The sequence below is a fragment of the Telopea speciosissima genome, chromosome 10, assembly GCF_018873765.1.
Source record: "Telopea speciosissima isolate NSW1024214 ecotype Mountain lineage chromosome 10, Tspe_v1, whole genome shotgun sequence".
Lineage (NCBI taxonomy): Eukaryota > Viridiplantae > Streptophyta > Magnoliopsida > Proteales > Proteaceae > Telopea > Telopea speciosissima.
Genome location: NC_057925.1, coordinates 23,966,579 through 23,985,317, shown reverse-complemented (window position 1 = coordinate 23,985,317; position 18,739 = coordinate 23,966,579). Strand labels below are relative to the sequence as shown.

General features: G+C 39.0%; 1 pseudogene; it reads left to right on the top strand.

The window, feature by feature from the left end:
- The first annotated feature begins 7,003 nt into the window (after nt 1–7,003).
- LOC122643994 lies at nt 7,004–7,886 on the top strand (annotated as a pseudogene).
- The last annotated feature ends 10,853 nt before the right edge of the window (nt 7,887–18,739 follow it).

The following is an 18,739-nucleotide window of genomic DNA, read 5'->3' as shown; positions in this document are numbered from 1 at the left end:
TTATGGTCTAATGACAAACCCCTCCCCTGGGTTTTGAGAAATGACTCTCCCCTCCCCTGCATTCCCAAGATTCTATCAACCGTACCCTTGCCGTTAAAAGGGTCATTAAGTGATGACATCACCCTAATTATATTCGTTTAAACCCCAAACTGCCCTTATATTTATAATATTCCAATAATACCCCTCCTAATAACAAGAGAAAACAAATAGAGAGAAAAGAGAGAGAAAACGTATCTCTTCTTCTTTTTGTTCGAACACATCCGATTATCTTCTTTCTCGTGAAGCGAGAACATCATCGTACAAGTTAGCGGTTAGCTCCGGCCATATTCTTTTAAATGCTATCCGGCTAAACTAAACGTAAGCCCAATCGATAAACCCTAATTTTTATCTCTAATCCCATCGATAAACAAATTGACAAACCCTAATATTTGGGGACAACCCATTTTGCGAGAATTGGAAGGGTGGTGCTACATCAAATGTGATAAAAGCTCATTCAAAAGATTGATCCTACACACGGTTAGGTAAGATTTGCACCTATAGTAGTGCAATTGATCTGTCTCAATAGACTCTTCGAGCTTGTATCTCCATTTCGCCTCATCCACGGGGTAGATTCTTTTGAGTAAGGCTTTGGCTTCATCTTCCCTTCCTGTATAACATTATAAATACACAAGAAGCAAAAATTGGTTTTCTTAATCATCTGCAGATAATTGGAGCTCAAGTTTCAACTTATCTAGATATATAACATATAAAAATTGTTTGAAAAGTTCTCATTTGAAGAACTCGAAAATAATCTGGGAATAAAAATAAGTGTGAACCTTTCTATAAAGCCGGCGTGGTGACTCGGAAGAAACCACATTAGTGCAAATTGAAACATAGTGGTAACCACCGCAACTCCAAGCATCCACCTCCATGTCCCAGGAGCACCGAAACATCAAATCGATGGGTTAATTAAAGTTGTCTTGTCTATTAACACTAAACCAAAAGAAACAAGACCGATCATTACTACTACTTTACAGATTTATGGCTTAATTACCTTGGTGAATGCTAAGTTGATCGTAAGAGCAAAACGGCCTCCCGTTATAAGGAAACCATTGGTACTAACCAAGGCACCTCGGACTTTAGCAGGAGAAGCTTCGAGATGTATAATGGAGATGTCATCGATGCCATACCAACACGAGACCCACAAAAATACGACCAACGATGTTAAATCCGTGCCCAAAACCGGTTTCAAACTCGGTCGACCACCGTCTGGTTTGAACCTTTATGTAGAACCGGGAGCGAATACGCTCGTGAACCGTGGACCATGATACTCAAGCCATCCCACAAGATTGTTGACCGTGACTCTAAAGAAGTCGGAGATAGGTACATCGACCATAGAGGTGTGGTTTGTGGGTTGTTAAATAACATTGATTAAAGCCCCTTTCAAAACCCCAATACCCAAACCCATGAGTTTTCTTTCCATATGTATTTTAATGGAGAAAAACCTAATCGATCATGGGGTTTACAAACCCATGTTGGGTGTGTGCTATGGCACCTTGGTTGGAGTTGTTCTCATGGCCAAAGAGACCCCTAAAAACCCCTAAGAATACCCCATTTTAGCCCAAGACTTTGGGGCTGCAAAACCATTCTCGGAATGGCATGAATGCAGCAAGACTGCACGTGGACAGGCACATGCAAGTGCCGATCCCGAGAAACTAGATCTGCCGGTGGGAAGTCCGAGAGGACAGGCACATGGACAGAGGCACATGCAAGTGCGATCTGAGAAAGATCTCGCAGGTGGGAGGTCCGAGAGGGACAGGCACATGGACGAGGCACATGCAAGTGCGTCCCGAGAAAGATCTGCCGGTGGGAGGTACGAGAGGGACAGGCATGGACGAGGCACATGCAAGTGCCGGTCCCCAGAACCTAGATCTCTAGGTGGGAAAGTCCGAGAGGGACAGGCACATGGACGGGCACATGATATAGCCTTGTTGTATGTGCGGTCCCCTATTTTCTTTGTCCATCTTCATTTTGAATTTTAGAAATTAAACTATACAATAAATACACTTTATTAACTCAATTTTTGCTTGTTTATGTTGTGTAGGGGCTACATGAGGCCATTAATGAGACATTTGCAGGCCATCACCATAGATGTTGCGAAAGAGGCATCGTATCAAAACTTCAACAAAAGGTTTCCAGGTGTGTTACTAAGAAGACTTTTTGGTCAAGATCTAAGGCATCTAATTCATTCTTTTTGAGAAAGCAATGAATGACATGAAAGACAAGAACAAAGAAGCATATGATTGGTTGAGTAAAAATCCTCCCAACATGTGGGCTAGACATGCATTTGATTTTAGATGCAAGAGTGACCATATAACAAATAATATGAGTGAATCATTTAACCATGGATTAACCCTTTTAGGAACAAGCCCATTCTCGATTGTAATTGATGAGATAAGGAAACAATTGATGTCAACAATGCATAAAAGGTATGAATTGGGTTGCACCTTTAAGGGAATAGTCACACCAAAGATCAAGAGAAAGTTGGATTTGCTCAGTGAAGAATCTAGAGGGTGTATTCTCCGCCTTGGATTAGATGAGTATGAAGTCTCGAGATAGGGATGGCGCTTATGAGGTTAATTTGAAAAATCACACTTGTGGTTGCAGAGCGTGGGAAGGTACAGGAATACCTTGTAAGCATGCAACTTGTTGTATTCTTTACAAGAGGCACACATTGGAAAGCTATTGTGATGATTACTATAGTGTAAAAAGATACTTGGAGGCTTACAAGGATATAATCCACCCATTACCTGGTTTGGAGCAGCTTAAAATACGAGCATCACCTAGGTACTTGTTCAGCCTCCACCCTTGAAGAGGTTACCGGAAGACCACATATCAATAGGAGGAAGGAACACGATGAAGGAGCATCTCGGAGAGTTTAGAAAAAGATTTGGAAGTGTCGATGTAGCAACGCAAGAGGTAGGCCACAACTCAAGGAAATGCGAAAGAGCTCCAATTAAAGGGAAGGAAGTAAAGGTATAATCATAAGATTTTATCCTAAGTACTCATACTTATTTTATGTTATCGTGATGATTACAAGGATTCTAATATTGAATTCATGCTTGTATAGGGAAAGAAGGGAAGTGGGAGCAAATGTGATGTCAATACCTCTCAAAGATTGACCGGATCTCAAGCTTCTTCTACCATCACTTATGACAATATGCGAGGCCAAGATTGAAGCACAAAGGAAAGCCAAGGAAGATAAAAGGAAAGCAAGAGAAATGAAGAAGAAATAAGTTCAAAGAGGGGAGGAGAGCGGTGAAGAAATTAGAATCATAGGTCGAATTTGATGATTTTTATGTTTATTTGGATATGATATTAAGTTGGATGTGGATGATTGTAAACTTTTTTTTTTTTTTTGGATATGTTGGATTTTGTGGTAGACTTTTATTTTGGACATGATGTTAAGTTGGATGTGGATGATCCAAACAAATTTTTTTTAGATATGTTGGATGTTGAAGTATGGTAGACAAATACTTTTGGAAGCATAGACTTTTTTTGGATAATTTAAGAATGTTGTCCAAATTTCCAGGTTTAAGATAGCCTATTTAAAGGGGAAATGCTGTCCAAATTTTCAGATTTTTAAAAGCCTATTTACAAGGGAATTGCTGTCCAAATATCCAGATGTTGTGGTACAAAGAGACTAATACAAGGGAATGCTCGTCCAAAGCTTGCATAAATGGTTTTATAAGGGGCGGTGAGGTGGTGGAGTTGAGTTGTGAATACACCGTGGTGATGGTTTCAAAAATTCATCTAAAATTGTATGTGATAGTGGTTCTGCTTGGCTCTTGTTTAATGATGAGAAAGAAGTTCAATATAAAGTCCTATAATGATCACTTGAGGAAAAAGCCAATTAGAAGATCTTGTTGATTAAATATGATTGTAGAATCATTTGCTAATGATGTTGTACAATTTTTCATTACTAATGCTGGGATTTAAGTACATCAGTTTCACTTTCATCAAAAAAAAAAAAAAGTACATCGCTTTCACATTTATTTGCCAATCATAACGATACAATTACACCAACAAAGAAAACTAGAACAAAATAAACTCCAAGCTTCATTGATGCAACAAACTTCTCCGTTTCATCCATTCTAATTGTTCCACTCGCACCGCCTGTTGTAACCCCGTAACACCTCTCGCAAAACCCGTATCTCCTCTTGTAGCACCCGCACCTCCTCCTGCAACTCTTGTAAATCGGGGTGGGATTCGGCACAAGCTCGGTTGTTGGTGCAACAATGGGATCACACCAAACAAAAAAATTACAACCATTAATCAGTGCAACAATCGTAAAAAAGCCTATTTGGATTATTATCAGCCTCTGATATTCTAATCACAGACTTTCCGATTACATTTGCACCTCAAGGATTTGTACTTGAGTGTATTAGGATTGCTGCAATTAACACTTGAGCTAGACATTTGATACATTTACCTCGTAAAAGATGCACAACAAAAACAACAAAAAAAACAAATCAATGTTGTAGAGTGATCTAAAGAATACAAAACCGTAACCTATATAATAGAAATCGAGAGATATGGGAGTGAGAAAATAACTCCAATCTAAACAATAAAAATTAGAGAGAGATGGGAGTTGGTTGCCGATCCAAGCCGTGAGATGGGAGTTGGTTGCCTATTTTCTCTAGTTTAATCACATAGGTATTGAATATAGGTTATATACACTCCCATAATGAAACGGAATAGCATATAATCATCTAATCAAGCCAAAAGAAACGTTTTTATAATACAACAAGAGAATTGGGGAAAAAGAAAAAAAGAACCAGCAGAAATCAATTGCACTACTATAGGTGCAAATCTTACCTAACCGTGTGTAGGATCAATCTTTTGAATGAACTTTTATCACATTTGATGTAGCACCACCCCTTCTAATTTCGCAAAATGGGTTGTCCCCAAATATTAGGGTTTATCAATTTGTTTATCGATGGGATTAGAGATAAAAATTAGGGTTTATCGATTGGGCTTACCTTCAGTTAGCGGATAGCATTTAAAAGAATATGGCCATGACTAACCGCTAACTTGTACGATGATGTTCTCGATTTCGAGAAAGAAGATATGTGATGTGTTCGAACAAGAAGAAGAAGAGATACATTTTCTCTTTCTCTTTTCTCTCTATTTGTTTTCTCTTCTTATTAGGCGGGTATTATTGGAATATTACAAATATAAGGGCAGTTTGGGGTTTAAACGAATATAATTAGGGTGATGTCATCACTTACAGCCCTTTTAACGGCAAGGGTACATTGATAGAATCTTGGGAATGCGGGGAGGAGAGTCATTTCTCAAAACCCGGGAGGGTTTGTCATTAGACCATAATCGAGGGGGGGGAGTAATTTACTCTAAAAATTAACAAAACCTAGTACTAGTTGGAAATAAGAAACCAAAGAGAATAACGCATATTCCGATAAGCTACCGATCCTATCGTAGTTTCGATATAAACGGGTCTAAACTATAAGCTGGTCGTTTACCAAAAAAAAAAAAAATAAGCTGGTCCACCATCTGGTCAACGTGAAACGTCCATTTATTCTGAGGGGGATGATAATTTATGGAAAAATTACAAGATTAGACTAAATTGAGTTTGATGTTACCAACTAACCACTTATTGGTTTTTTTTTTTTTTTTTTTTGGTGGATCCACCACTTAGGTTGTGTTTGATTGGAGGTTTTTTCGAAAACGGATTCAACGGGATATAGATTCCCGAATTTTTTGCATGTTTGGTTTCTCCGAACCTGGTTCCGTGTTGGATTCTAAGGATCCATGAAAATCCATTTTACAGTGTAAATGTGGAATCCACAAAAATTCATCCCTTTCAAAACGAGTCCAGGTTTCTGGGCCCTCATATATATAAGATGGATTCTAATGGACTCCAAAAATCGGGATTGAAGTTCAGCTTGATTGCTAGGGTTTCTCTCGTCTTCAACCAACTCGTTTTCTTCTCCAAGGAAGCTGATTTGCTTGCTAAACAGGTTCGAACACGGATCGAATACGGATTTTCGAATATCCATTTACAGTCGTAATCATTAGCTAAATATGACACCTACCAACTGCGCCAAAGATTCAGCATCAATTTTGAAAAATCGCTCGGCAGAAACTCCCCCTCCCTGATTTGCTTGCTACTAGGGGTGTTAATCTGAACCCACTATGTCAACTTTGTGGCCTACATAACCAATCGGCTCAACATCTCTTTCTTAAATGTCGTGTGATTCAAAGATTGTGGAACCTATCGAGGGTTCAACATCTTTTTTCTAACCTCAACTTCGTTGATAGTGTCTTCCATATCATCTCAAGCCTTAACAAAAATGACCAAGAATCAAAGTTGAAACTGGCATTTTTTTGTTGCACTATTTGTATTATTGGGATCTAATCTTCAGAAATCAGATATTTAATTGCGAGACAATCATTCTCAGAGCATTGGCAGGTTTCAAAGACTATCTTCCCTAGTCTTCTCCTCAAAGAGGCCGAGCTGCTCGGATGGTCAATTGGATCCCTACACCAACTTCTTATGTGAAATTTAATGTTGACGACACTAGCAAAGGTAACCCAGGTCTTGTGGGCATTGGAGGTGTTTGTCGGAGCTCTAAAGCTGCTTTCATCTGCTGTTTCGCTCTCGGTGTTGGATGGATTTTTGTCCTTATGGCTGACGCTTTGGATGTGCGTCAGGCTATTCAAATAGCCATCTCCTTGAACATTCAAAGACTTATTGTCGACAGCGACAACCTTCTCATCATCAACATTTTAAATAAGGTCTGTGCGGCAACACCTTGGAGGATTGGAGCAATTATTGCGGACTGCTTCTCTCTAACTCCTTAGAGTTACTGATTGTTTGGCCTCCCTTGGAGCTAATGTTCAAGATCAGAAATATTGGTTCCATTCCCCCCATGCCTCCTTAATCTCCTTCTGTATGCTGACTCTTCTGGAACTTTGTTTCAACGCTAAAAAAAAAGAACTAGGGATGGCAGTCTTTATTGAAATGGTGGTAAAAGAGCCTTCCAAACCTGACCAAGTGACCTTAGGTTCGATTTTATCAGGTTGTGCCCAATATGGGTTCTCTTGGGTTATTGGTAGGCAAATCAATACATGGTTTTACAGTGAAAAATGGATGGGAATTGAATGTGGCGTTGGGATAGTTCTGCTCAACATGTATGCAGAGTGTGGATTTTTGAAGAGAACTTACCCGATTTTCGAAAGGATGGAGGAGAGGAATGTCCTGTCTTGGAGTGCAATGGTCTATGGAATGGCCCAAAACGGACGTGCTGAAGAGGCTCTCTCTGTTTGAGAAGATGAAAGAAGCTGGCATCAGACCCAATGAGATCACCTTCACAGGGATTCTTAGTGCATGTACACATGCTGGGTTGGTCGATGAGGGCCGGAAATATTTCTATAGTATGGTTCAAGAGTATGGGTTGGAACCAAGGATTCACTATGGGAGCATGGTGGATTTATTAGGCAAAACAGGGTTGTTAGAATAAGCTTATAAAGTCATCAAGACAATGAAACTTGAGCCCAATATCGTAGTGTGGAGTTCTTTCTTGGCAGGTTGTAAAAAAAATTGCTTAAGCAGTTTGAGATGGCTGAGAGAATGATTGAACAGATTTTGCAGGTTGTGAAGCCAGAGAATGCTGGAGGGGTTAATTCTCTAATATGTGATCTATATGTTCTGAATGAGCAATGGGATGATGTGGAAAAGATGAGGAATTTGATGATTAATCAAAATGTGAAAAAGGTCTGAAAATCAAGTTTCATTAGAAGTGCAGCAACATAGATCTAATCAGTTTTGTTTCCTAACAGAGTCAACTAAGAATTCATGATTTTTCAAAGACTGCAGAATACATTTTTGTTAACTATAGTTAATGCTCCATATCCGCCTTCAGATTGTGATCCAATTTAATGAATTGAGCAATTATATTTAGCCATTTTTCTTGTGTTATAAAATGCAAGGAAACCTGAGCTGCGTGGGTGGAACAAATCTGTAATCAATTTACTCTCCTGTCAATCATTACATGTTTTTCTGTCCAACTTCAAACCTGTTGATCAGTCAATGATTCTCAGGCCATGTATGGTTTTCCCATAGGACTACATTGTTCAGTTCTGGTGGTTGACAGTCTGACTTGGCCCAACTGGATGGTTTTAGTGCTTGAAATGACAATCCCAGAGACTTTTTTTTTTTTTTAAATTAATCAACTATGTAGCTTGGGAACCATTAGTCCATGATTGTCTGATGATAAAAAGGACTTACCTAGTGCACCGTGCATGAGGCTCCTGCCCCTACAGGTTTGAAGAGGGTCATAATGTACACAGCCTTACCCCTGCTTCACTAGATGTTTATTCTCTAATATGTGATCTATATGTTCTAATGGCCTATTGTTAATTCAACCCCACCTACTGAAGCAAGTTCAAAAAGTATGAATCTTGTTCTTTTGTAGTTCAAAGATAAAACCTTAAGTTAGTTAATCAACATAAGAAATCATCTGCTATTTTCTTCAGATTAATCTTAACAAGCTGCATGATCATTGTGTTTGCCTGAGTCAAATATACTGTCAATTCCTCTGTTTCTCACAAACCTTTTCCAAGGGATGCCTTCTTCTTACTGTTTGTGGACCAGTTAAGTCATATACCATCCTGTCCAATCCAATGTTGATATTTTATGCTGCTATGCAAATTGGTCAATATGGTAAGGGAAAATCCAATGAGTTCACAGTGTGCTGTTCATATGCAGCAATTATCCACATGACACGGATACACTTCATATGTACTTGTACCCACAAAATCCATTGCGCTTTCTTTTTGCTTCTCTAGAGGTGAAATAATGGGAAGATATTCAACCTGTCAAATCCAGAATAAGATCACTAAATTAATGTAAATACAACTTTACGTATTCATTGAACAAAATACGACAAAAACTACACTTCACATATCAATTTGGTGACAAATGAAGTCAAGTGTACAACATAAGATAGCACCTACAAACCAAGTAATCTCTCTCTCTCTCTCTCTCTCTCTCTCTCTCTCTCTCTCTCTCTCTATATATATATATATATATATATCTATCTATCTTACGGGGAGGATACCATCTCTAACTAGTTTTTTTTAAAGCTGTGACAGCAACCTGGGAGAGTAATGGAGAACATGGAACGAGAACTCGCAATATCTCGATTTTCCAAGGGGTCGAGACGAGACGTCTTATGAGTTCTGAAACTGCAGTAGCTCGGTCGAGATCTCGGGTCGACCCAGGTCTTGACCCATTGTATCCTTTAAGACTACCGTAACACGACAGAACTCGAGATATTTCGATCGAGTTCTGTCCAGACCCTCATTTATTCCCCTGTGAAGGCTGTGAGCTGCTACTGCCTCATTTTACCTCCGGATTTCAACATACAACCTACCAGAGAGTTGATTCCGCAACAAAATTGAAGGATTCATCTCAAGTTTGAAGAATTTTCCCCCAAATCTATTTTTCTTTCAAAAAAAATTGTTTAAACTTTGGTAGATTCATGTCAATTTAAGATATGTTACATAACTTTGGACGATCTATCACTTGATGGAGTCCACTTTTTTTTTTTTTGTTATTATTTTTTTATTATATTTTCTGCAAAAAAAATGATTATTTTGAAAAAAAAAATTGAAAAAAATAGGATGAATAGTGATTGTTTGGAAGTGATTTTCATGTATGTTGGACAACTTTGGATGCTCTACGGCCACATGGAGTCATTTTGTTTTTTCACCCATTAAAAAAATTGTTTTATTTTTTAGAATTAATAAAACTATTATTAAAATTTTTGAAAAATATATAATATTTAGGAAAAATATCTGTTTTTGTTGGAAAATTATATACAACATATGTACATAATGTTCAAATTCAAATGGTGTCAAATACATCATTATATTATAATGTTTTATACTGTAAGGTATAAATATTTTTAATAGAAATTCTAAATTTTATGTTTAATTAAGAAATAAATATTAAGGTTAGGGGATAAATATGAGATAGCTATTTGATTGTTTTAGTAGCTTGACATTATGTTTAAATGTTTAATAGTTTTGAATACAATACTTTAAGTCTTTAATACATTACTTTAAGTCTTTAATAGTTACTGAGACATGCTTTTTTATGTAACAGTGTAAAAAGTAAGACATTTGGTACAAAATGGGGGATATTGCATGGTAACATGGAATCCTGATGTCCGAGGAGTCCAAGTGTAACTATTGTGGAAAGTTGCTATCTAGAGGAGCCACTAGGTTAAAGCAACATTTGTCTGGTGGCTAAATAGATGTTACCAAATGCACAAATGTTCCTTACTAAGTGCAGCATGCCATAGCAAAACACATGAGAGGAGGAAGGGAAACGAAAGGTGCTAGGGAAAAGAAGCAAAGAGAGTTTGATGAGGTAGTGCTAGAGACACCTAGTGTAGAGATCACTGGAGATGATACTGAATATAGGCCTTCTCCTAGCGAGTTTGAATCAGAGGCTGAGTAGAGAATCTACCAGCAGACTTTGGCAAAGAGTAGACAAAGTTTGAATGTTACAAATATGAGAAGAAGTGAACAGGCAAGAGGAGTTAATGGATCTGGCTCAACTGCACCAGGGCAACAAGATGAGATGAGGAGAAACACTGGCCTAGGACAGAATCCACATATCCCACGGCCCCCAACCCGACCGCAAGTACATTCCCCAGATACCATTCTTAACTAAGATCCATCTATTTTCAAGCAACAAGATGCCTACCAGCCAACCATCCCGCAAGTGTTCAGTAGTAAACAAGATGAAGCACCGAATGCCTTGAGCAAGTTCACGTTCTATAATAGCATTCCACCTCATGTAACACATGGAACATACTATCATGTATTCCTTGAAACTGCAGGGAGGTCTGGCCCAGGATGGAAGGGGCCCACACCACACGAGTTAATGAATGTATATTTGCCTAAGGAGGTAAAGGAGCTGAAACAATACATTGAGGGTCTAAAGCCAAGGTGGGAGATATATGAGGTTACCCTTATGTTTGATAGTTGGACTGGACCTACTTGACAGACCATTATCAATTTCCTGGTAAATTGTAATGGAAAGATAGTATTCTTGAAGTTTGTGTATGCATCGAAGGAAATAAAGGATGTATCATATTTATATAAGGAACTGAAACAAGTGGTGGAGGATGTAGGAACAAAGAACGTTATCCAAATTGTGACGGATAATGGTTCTAACTTTAAAAATGTTGGGGCGAAGCTGATGAACAAGAAGAGTAAAAAGATTTGCCTCTTTTAGACTCCATGTGCAACACGTTCCATTGATTTAATGTTGAAAGACATGGGGAAGAGAACTTTGGTGGCAAGTGTAGTCAAGAGCGCAAGACAAGTGACCACATTTGTATATAACCATGGTTATGCTTTAGCCATGTTGAAGGAAAGATGCAATGGTGATTTAGTGAGGCCTGGTGATACTCGATTTGCCACCAATTACATTGCATTGAAGAGCTTTGAAACGAAGGTGGTAGGTCTGAGGTCTATGTTTGCAATTGAATAGTGGTTTGGTTGGCAAGGGTCGAATTCAGAAGAAGAGAGGGCAACACAAGAGACCATTGCAAGTGATTCATTCTGGCGTGACTTGAATAAAGTTGTTGCCATATTAGAGCCAGTGGTGGCAGTACTAAGGATGGTTGATACAGAAAAGAAGCCTACATTGCCCCACATTTATGCTGCCCTTCAAAAGATGAAGGAAATGGTCAGAGCTGCGATACCCTGGAGTACAAGGTCATTCACTAACATCATTGATGATCGATGGAAGAAGCGCATGAGTCATCCATTACATAAAGCTGGTGAGTTCAACACTTCAACATACTTTACACTTTACATAAGTTTTTACATTTACATATTCAAAACTCAAAAGCATTAAGTCACTAACAACTTATATTTGTGGTTTTCACTTTACCAACATACTATCTGAATCCAAAGTATCAGTACTCGCATGATCTTGGGCTAAACACAGAATTGCTAGAGGCAATTCAAAATATTATTGAGAAGTTGGAGCCCAATGCATCGACCCAAGCTGAGTGTAATGATGAGATGAGAGTATGGGTCTATGGGACTTAGTATTTTGGTAGTAAGCAAAGGAATGAAAACAAACAAGTTCACCCAACCTGAGGAAGATAGTAGTGAGAGTGCCCGCACAAATTTGTTCATCCTCCGGATGTAAGCACAACTGGAGTACATTCTCATTGATCTACTCGAAGAAGTGGAATAGATTGGGTCACAAACGACTGGAGCAGCTGGTTTATGTGCATTACAATATGAGACTAAGGATGAGGCACATATGTGAAGGAATGGACACCAATGATAAAGAACCCATCAAGCTAGCAAACATCTTCCAGGAGGACTCTTATGATGATGAGGATCCCCTATTCCAGTGGGTAAGGGATTGTGGTGCACCAGACATGGATCAGCCTGGCGATAGGCCTGACCCCATCATTGCGTTCGTAACTGGTACAGATGTTGAGGAATATATGTCGAAAGAAGGGCGTGTGCATTTAGAGTCACCGAGACCTTTTGAGGCTGCAACAAGAAGTGTTGATGATGATGACCCTGCTGGTGGTGGTGGTGGCGACATGCGGAGTGGTGGTTATTATGATGATTGCCATGAGGGGATGCGTGAGCAGTACCAGTATGAGCTGGGGATGCAGCTGGGGCCTGTGCGTTACACAAGTGAGTCTCAGTTTATGCATGCCACGTAGGATCGAGGCCATTGTGCCTCTGTTACATACAAGAGAAAGAAGGGTCGCAAATAGTCACAGGCTTAGGATGATAACATGAGTTTGAACACCATGCTTGCAAGTTTCGAAAGTATGAGTATAGATACTACTAGTGAGTGTCAGTTGTGGCATTCATTTCAGCCTCATCATGACTATGATTATGGCCAGGAGAGCACCGGTTTCGAATATAGTGGCTATGGTCAGTTTGGGCAGTCAATACTTGAGTTTGACAATCAAAGCACTAGGTTAGGTTTTGAGCCCATATTCCCCGTTCCAAACCAGTCATAACCATACATGTCTTAATATGACAATAGCAGTGGATCTCATGCCTCATGGCAACCGCCTCTTCTATACCCTAGGATAACAGACTTGGCATATATGTTGATGCCAACATTTATATGAGTGTTGTGGCAAACTAAGTGCAACACTGCAACCGCACTATGACATGGGAATTCTATGTGGATAATTTTGGGGTTGAATTCATTAATCAATCACATTTTATGTAACATTGTTAAACAGATTGATGTATTGTACACTTTAACATTTCTAATGCTTGTTTAAATTGTTTTACATTAACTGAATGTTTTGATTGCTTTCTATTACTAAATTTTGTGTAGAGTAGGGTATTTTAGTATGTCGTTGCCATTTAACCTAGGGTCCGAAATTAAACTCTTATTTGAACTTTGCTTTTGCAAAATCTGATAGTGCCATTATTTTGAAATGGCCTAAAATAGGCTGAGTACCAAGTTTCAGACTCAAACTAGGTCTAAAACCCACTAAAACCAGGTTTCGAGTAGAAAAAAAAAATTCACCAACTCGACTGAGATCTCGAGTCAACTCGGTTTTTCCCAAGGTCAAGTTGGGGTCGAGTTCCAAGTTTTAGTTCTATGATGGAGAAAGCAATAGGCATATTCATTCCAAGATCAAAATTCTAGCCAAGAGATTATAAGCATTTCCATTCCAATATAAGGTGACAATGAAGAATTCATTAAACACTTGTTTTCCCATATCAAAATTTCAGCAAAGGGAGTCACAAGTATTATTCTTAGAATGAAGAGAAATTGTATGTGCATCAATCTTAGAATGAAGAATTCAATCGCATTTACATTCTAGAAAGAAGAACTGCCCCCAACTTAACATGAATTAGACCAGCTTCTTGATAAATCAAAAAGAGTCTGGATGAATCTAGAAAAAAAGGGTAATGTTGGGTCTTTCTCAAACCCTTTTGGCAATCACACTAAGGGCTTCTGGGTTATCCTAAGTTACTCATAGAACACAAAACATGTGTAAACAAAAGGCTTACTGCTCGAGATATATAAAGCAGTAATAACAACTAAAGAAATAAAAATCATGTGAACACTTGCTGCAATTATAAAGTATCAAAGCCATTCCAACTTATTAACTTCAGTTTTATTAATTAAATACAAATTATAGGGTAAAATCAATCATCGATAACAAAATAGTGAAAAGTAGAATCCTATCAATGTGCCACAAGGTTGCATGATGGCTACAAGAAGAATAAGGCCTCGGTCCACGGCTGTTGCCGCCATACCCAGCCATATATATATATATATATATATATATATATATATATATATATATATATATATATAAAGGAAAGAATTAAAAAAATGGAGTTGTTTTAGATTCTTTCTTGAGTTTGTTGTGTAGCCCATGTGCTTTGTTGAGTTTGTTGGGCTGCACATGTGTTTCTTGCATGAGAATCTTTGTTGGTTTCTTGATTTTATCCCATTCAAGAAGCATCTCTCTTATTATGTGTAAATCTATACTGTGAGGGTTTCTTACTTTGGGTATAATTTTTTTGATGTGGTTTCCCATTAGCAAGAAATCCATGAGAATGAAATCCATAGGAAGAAAATGGGAGAAAGGGAGTTGTTGAGAATTAGAGGTAGTTTTGTCATTATTATTTTGGGTTTTTGGAGTTCTATGTTATTTTTTCTTTCTTTAAGTCTTTATTTGTTAAGATGTAATAGGTGAGGGCTTAGGGGTAATTTCTTATAAACCCCTAACCAACTTACCTAACTTGTGTGCTTTTATTAATAGAACCCTGAACCTACGAGAGAATTAATCTTTTCTCGCAGGCTGCTGCTGCTTCTTCTCTCAGCAGTGTGCTAGTCCTCTCCTAATTCTTCTTCTTTCTCTTCTATCTTTTGCTAGTTAGTTAGGTCTGATTTCTAACACGGTATCAGAGCTATACTGATCAACTGAAGGGTCTTCTCTCATCTCCTTCTGCTGATCTCTCTCTCGGTTTTGGTTCTTTGGTGTGCAATCACCTATTGCTGCTCCTTTTTGTTTCTATTGATGGATTAAAGACTCCATATACACATGAATGGAGTGCTTAAATGTAGTTGTAGTTGGTGATTTGTAGACCAATCCTTGAATGGTCGATTGGAGGATGGAAGGTTTCTATTTTCTGGAATTTCTTGTTATACTTTTATTTTCAGGAAATAGAAACAAGTGGGTCTCTTCGAAATTTGTGCCTCTTTAGTTCTGTTTTTTTTAGGGCTGATTGTACCTGCCTAGAGGAAGACTCGATCTGGTTTTGGTCCAGTTCTGGTGAAGTGATCAAGTGCTTCTGGGTTCCCTTCTTCCACCTGCGGATGCTCTGTTTTCTAAGCAATTTTGAGCCCCATAGTTGGCTCTCCTGTTTCTGCTCCACTTGTTTGCTCAGGCTGAGATTTTGGGGTTTCATTCCTCCATCCAGGTACTAGCTTCAACCTTTTCAGGCCCTTTCACCCTGCTGATGTGTAAGGTCTACAAATTTCTCTTTTATTCCTACTGGAGGTGCTCTATTTTTTTTGGTTCTTTTCTTGGTTGGTTTTGCTGGAGGTGCTCTGTTTGGGACTCCTCCTTTACTGGTTTTGCTGCTTATTACTCTGTTGGAATTTTTGCAACAGTTTGACTAGTTTGTTTGTGGTTACTGCCCTCTTCGTTGGCTGGCTGTTCCCTTGTGAAACTTTTATTTGACTGGCGTTATTTGTTCTGATTTTGTCTTTCCTCTTTGGTGCTATGGGAGAGAATAAAAATAATCAAGTGGTTACATCTCAAACTGATACTGTGAATGTCACGATTACCTCTATTAAGTTGAAAGGGAGTTCGAATTATTTGTTTTGGGCTCAAGCTGTGAAGTTTTACATTATGGCCAAGAAGAAACTCAGGTATCTTACCTCCAATCCACCTGCCTCTAATTCAAAAGATTATGAGGATTGGATGCAAGATAATGGCGTTATTTTGATTTGGTTATGGAACAGTATGGAACCAGAGATTGCTGCAAACATGATGTTTCACACCACTGCTAAGGGTGTGGGATGATTTGAAGGATACCTATTCACAGGAGAGAAATATGAATCGAGTCTATGACTTATATGAGAAACTTTTTTAGCGCCGACAGTCCAACAAGCCTCTTCAAGACTACTACAATACTTTAAAAGGCCTTGTTGAGGAATTAAATGTTTTTTAGCCCCTCACCACCGATATTGACAAATTAGAAGCACATTGGAATGAGTTTTTTTGTGTCTAAGTTTCTGGCTGGGCTAGATTCTGATTTGAAGTCTGTCAAGAGACATTCTTGCTGGAGAAACTGTCCCCACTCTTGCAGACACGTTATCCCACCAACAACGTGTCTCTTCTCCTGGAAAGACTGACTCTACTCCTAAGGAGAATTCTGCCTTTGTGGCTGGTCGTGGACGTAGCTCAAGGGGAGGATGTGGTGGTGGTGGTAGTCGTGGCATTGGTGGTCAGTCAGGTGATAAGCCTTTTCGGAAGTGTACTCATTGTGGCAAAACTTGTCACACTATTGATTTTTGTTGGGAACTTGGGACAAGCATGGCAAACCCAATTGGGCAACTCAATCTGCCAATCATGTAGCATCTGAAGGAGGTAGTGATGGTGCTGCCCATAGTGATTCTCCATAGGTTTCCCTACCAGGTAATGGTTCTACTACAACTCCTCACCGTGATGATCTCTCCCAGATATTGAGATGTTTACAACACTTAGAGGCAACCAATCTTACATCCACTGGGCACTCATCTTCTTCTACAACTCTAGCTCATGCAGGTACCCCTGCTCTTCTTAGCACTACTTCTCCATCCTGGATTATTGACTCCGGGGCTTCTGCTCATATAACTAGTAAGTCATTTTTATTTACTACTTATTCACATACACATTCATCTTCACCGGTTATTCTTACAAATGGTTCTTCTAATCAAGTTTCTGGGCATGGTACCATCTCACCTACGCCCTCCATGAGTCTCTCATCTGTGTTACATGTTCCTCAATTACCGTTGAATCTTCTTTCAGTCAGTCAAATAACTAAAGCTTTACATGGTTTTGTGACTTTCTTTCCTTTCTTGTGTTTTTCAGGATCTTCACACGAGGAAGAACATTGGTGGAGGGTGTGAAAAAGATGGACTCTACTACCTTGACCATAATGCTCCTGCCTCGTCTGTCGCTGCTACTTCTGTTGGTGGGGTGTCTCCGTTCCAGTGGCACTGTCGTTTAGGCTATTTATCTTTAGTTAGGTTAAAGTTGTTATTTCCTTCTTTTAAGTCTATGTCTCGGTTAGAGTGTGAAACCTGTGAGTTGGAAAAACATCACCATACCTCTTTCCCTTCTCGTACTGTAGCTCGTAATTTGTCTTTATTTTCTTTAGTCCATTCGGATATTTGGGGTCCTTGTCGTGTTAAGAATCGGAGTGATTTCATGTATTTTTTCACCTTTGTGGACGATCATTCTCGACTCACATGGTTATACCTCTTGAAGGATCGTTCCGAGCTTATTTCTGTATTGCAAAATTTTTATAATGAAATAAAAACTCAGTTTGGTTTATCTATTAAAGTTTTTCGTTCTGATAATGCTTTTGAATATGTTCAATGTGATAGTTCTGACTTTTGTGTTTCTCATGTAATGATTCATCAAACTAGTTGTTCCTATACTTCACAACAAAATTGGGTGGAACGTAAGAATAGACATTTACTTGAGGTTGCCCACACTATCATGTTCCATATGACTGTTCCAAAATAATTTTGGTGTGAAGGGGTTCTTACTGCCTACTATCTGATTAATCTAATGCCCTCTTCGGTTCTTGTCGACAAGTCTCCTTTTTCCGTTGTTTTTCCTGGTCAACCCAGTTTTCATTTACCTCCTCGTGTTTTTGGGTGAATTTGTTTTGTTCACAATCTCCATACTCATTCTGATAAACTCTCTCCTAGGTCCACTACATGTGTTTTTCTTGGATATTCTTGTACCCAGAAAGGGTACAAGTATTATGACCCTGTTGCCCATAGGTATTTTGTGAGTGCTGATGCCACCTTCTTTGAGGACTGTTCGTATTTTTCTTCATCCTCTTGTATCTCTGATGATGAGTGGCATGTTGATGCCCCTCCTGTTCCTACTCTTATCCCTTTCTCTACACCTCCATTATAGGTTTATCGGCACGTGACAAGTCAGTACCATAGCAAGAGGTCCCACCAGTTCCACCTATTTCACCACCTCTACCCGCTCCTTCGCCTAGTGAAGCTACACCTTCGTCTTCCACTGATGACTTACCCATTGCTTTTCGTAAAGGTACTCGCTCTTGCAATCAAAAGTCCAATGCCTAATATTCTATTGACAAGTATGTGTCCTTTGCTCACTTACCCTCTTCTATTCATAATTTTACCTTGTCCTTATCTTCTAACCCTATTCCCAAAACTCATACTGAAGCCCTTTGTCTGCCTGGTTGGAAGAAGGCCATGGATTTAGAAATGGATGTGCTCTTATCCCGTCACACTTGGAGTTTGGTAGATTTGCTTCCTGGAAAGGAACTTGTTAAGTGTCGTTGGGTTTACACAATTAAATACCTTCTGGATGGCTCTGTTGAGCGGCTTAAAGCCCGTCTGGTTGCCAAGGGGTATACATAGGCTTATGGTGTGGACTACTTTGAGACCTTC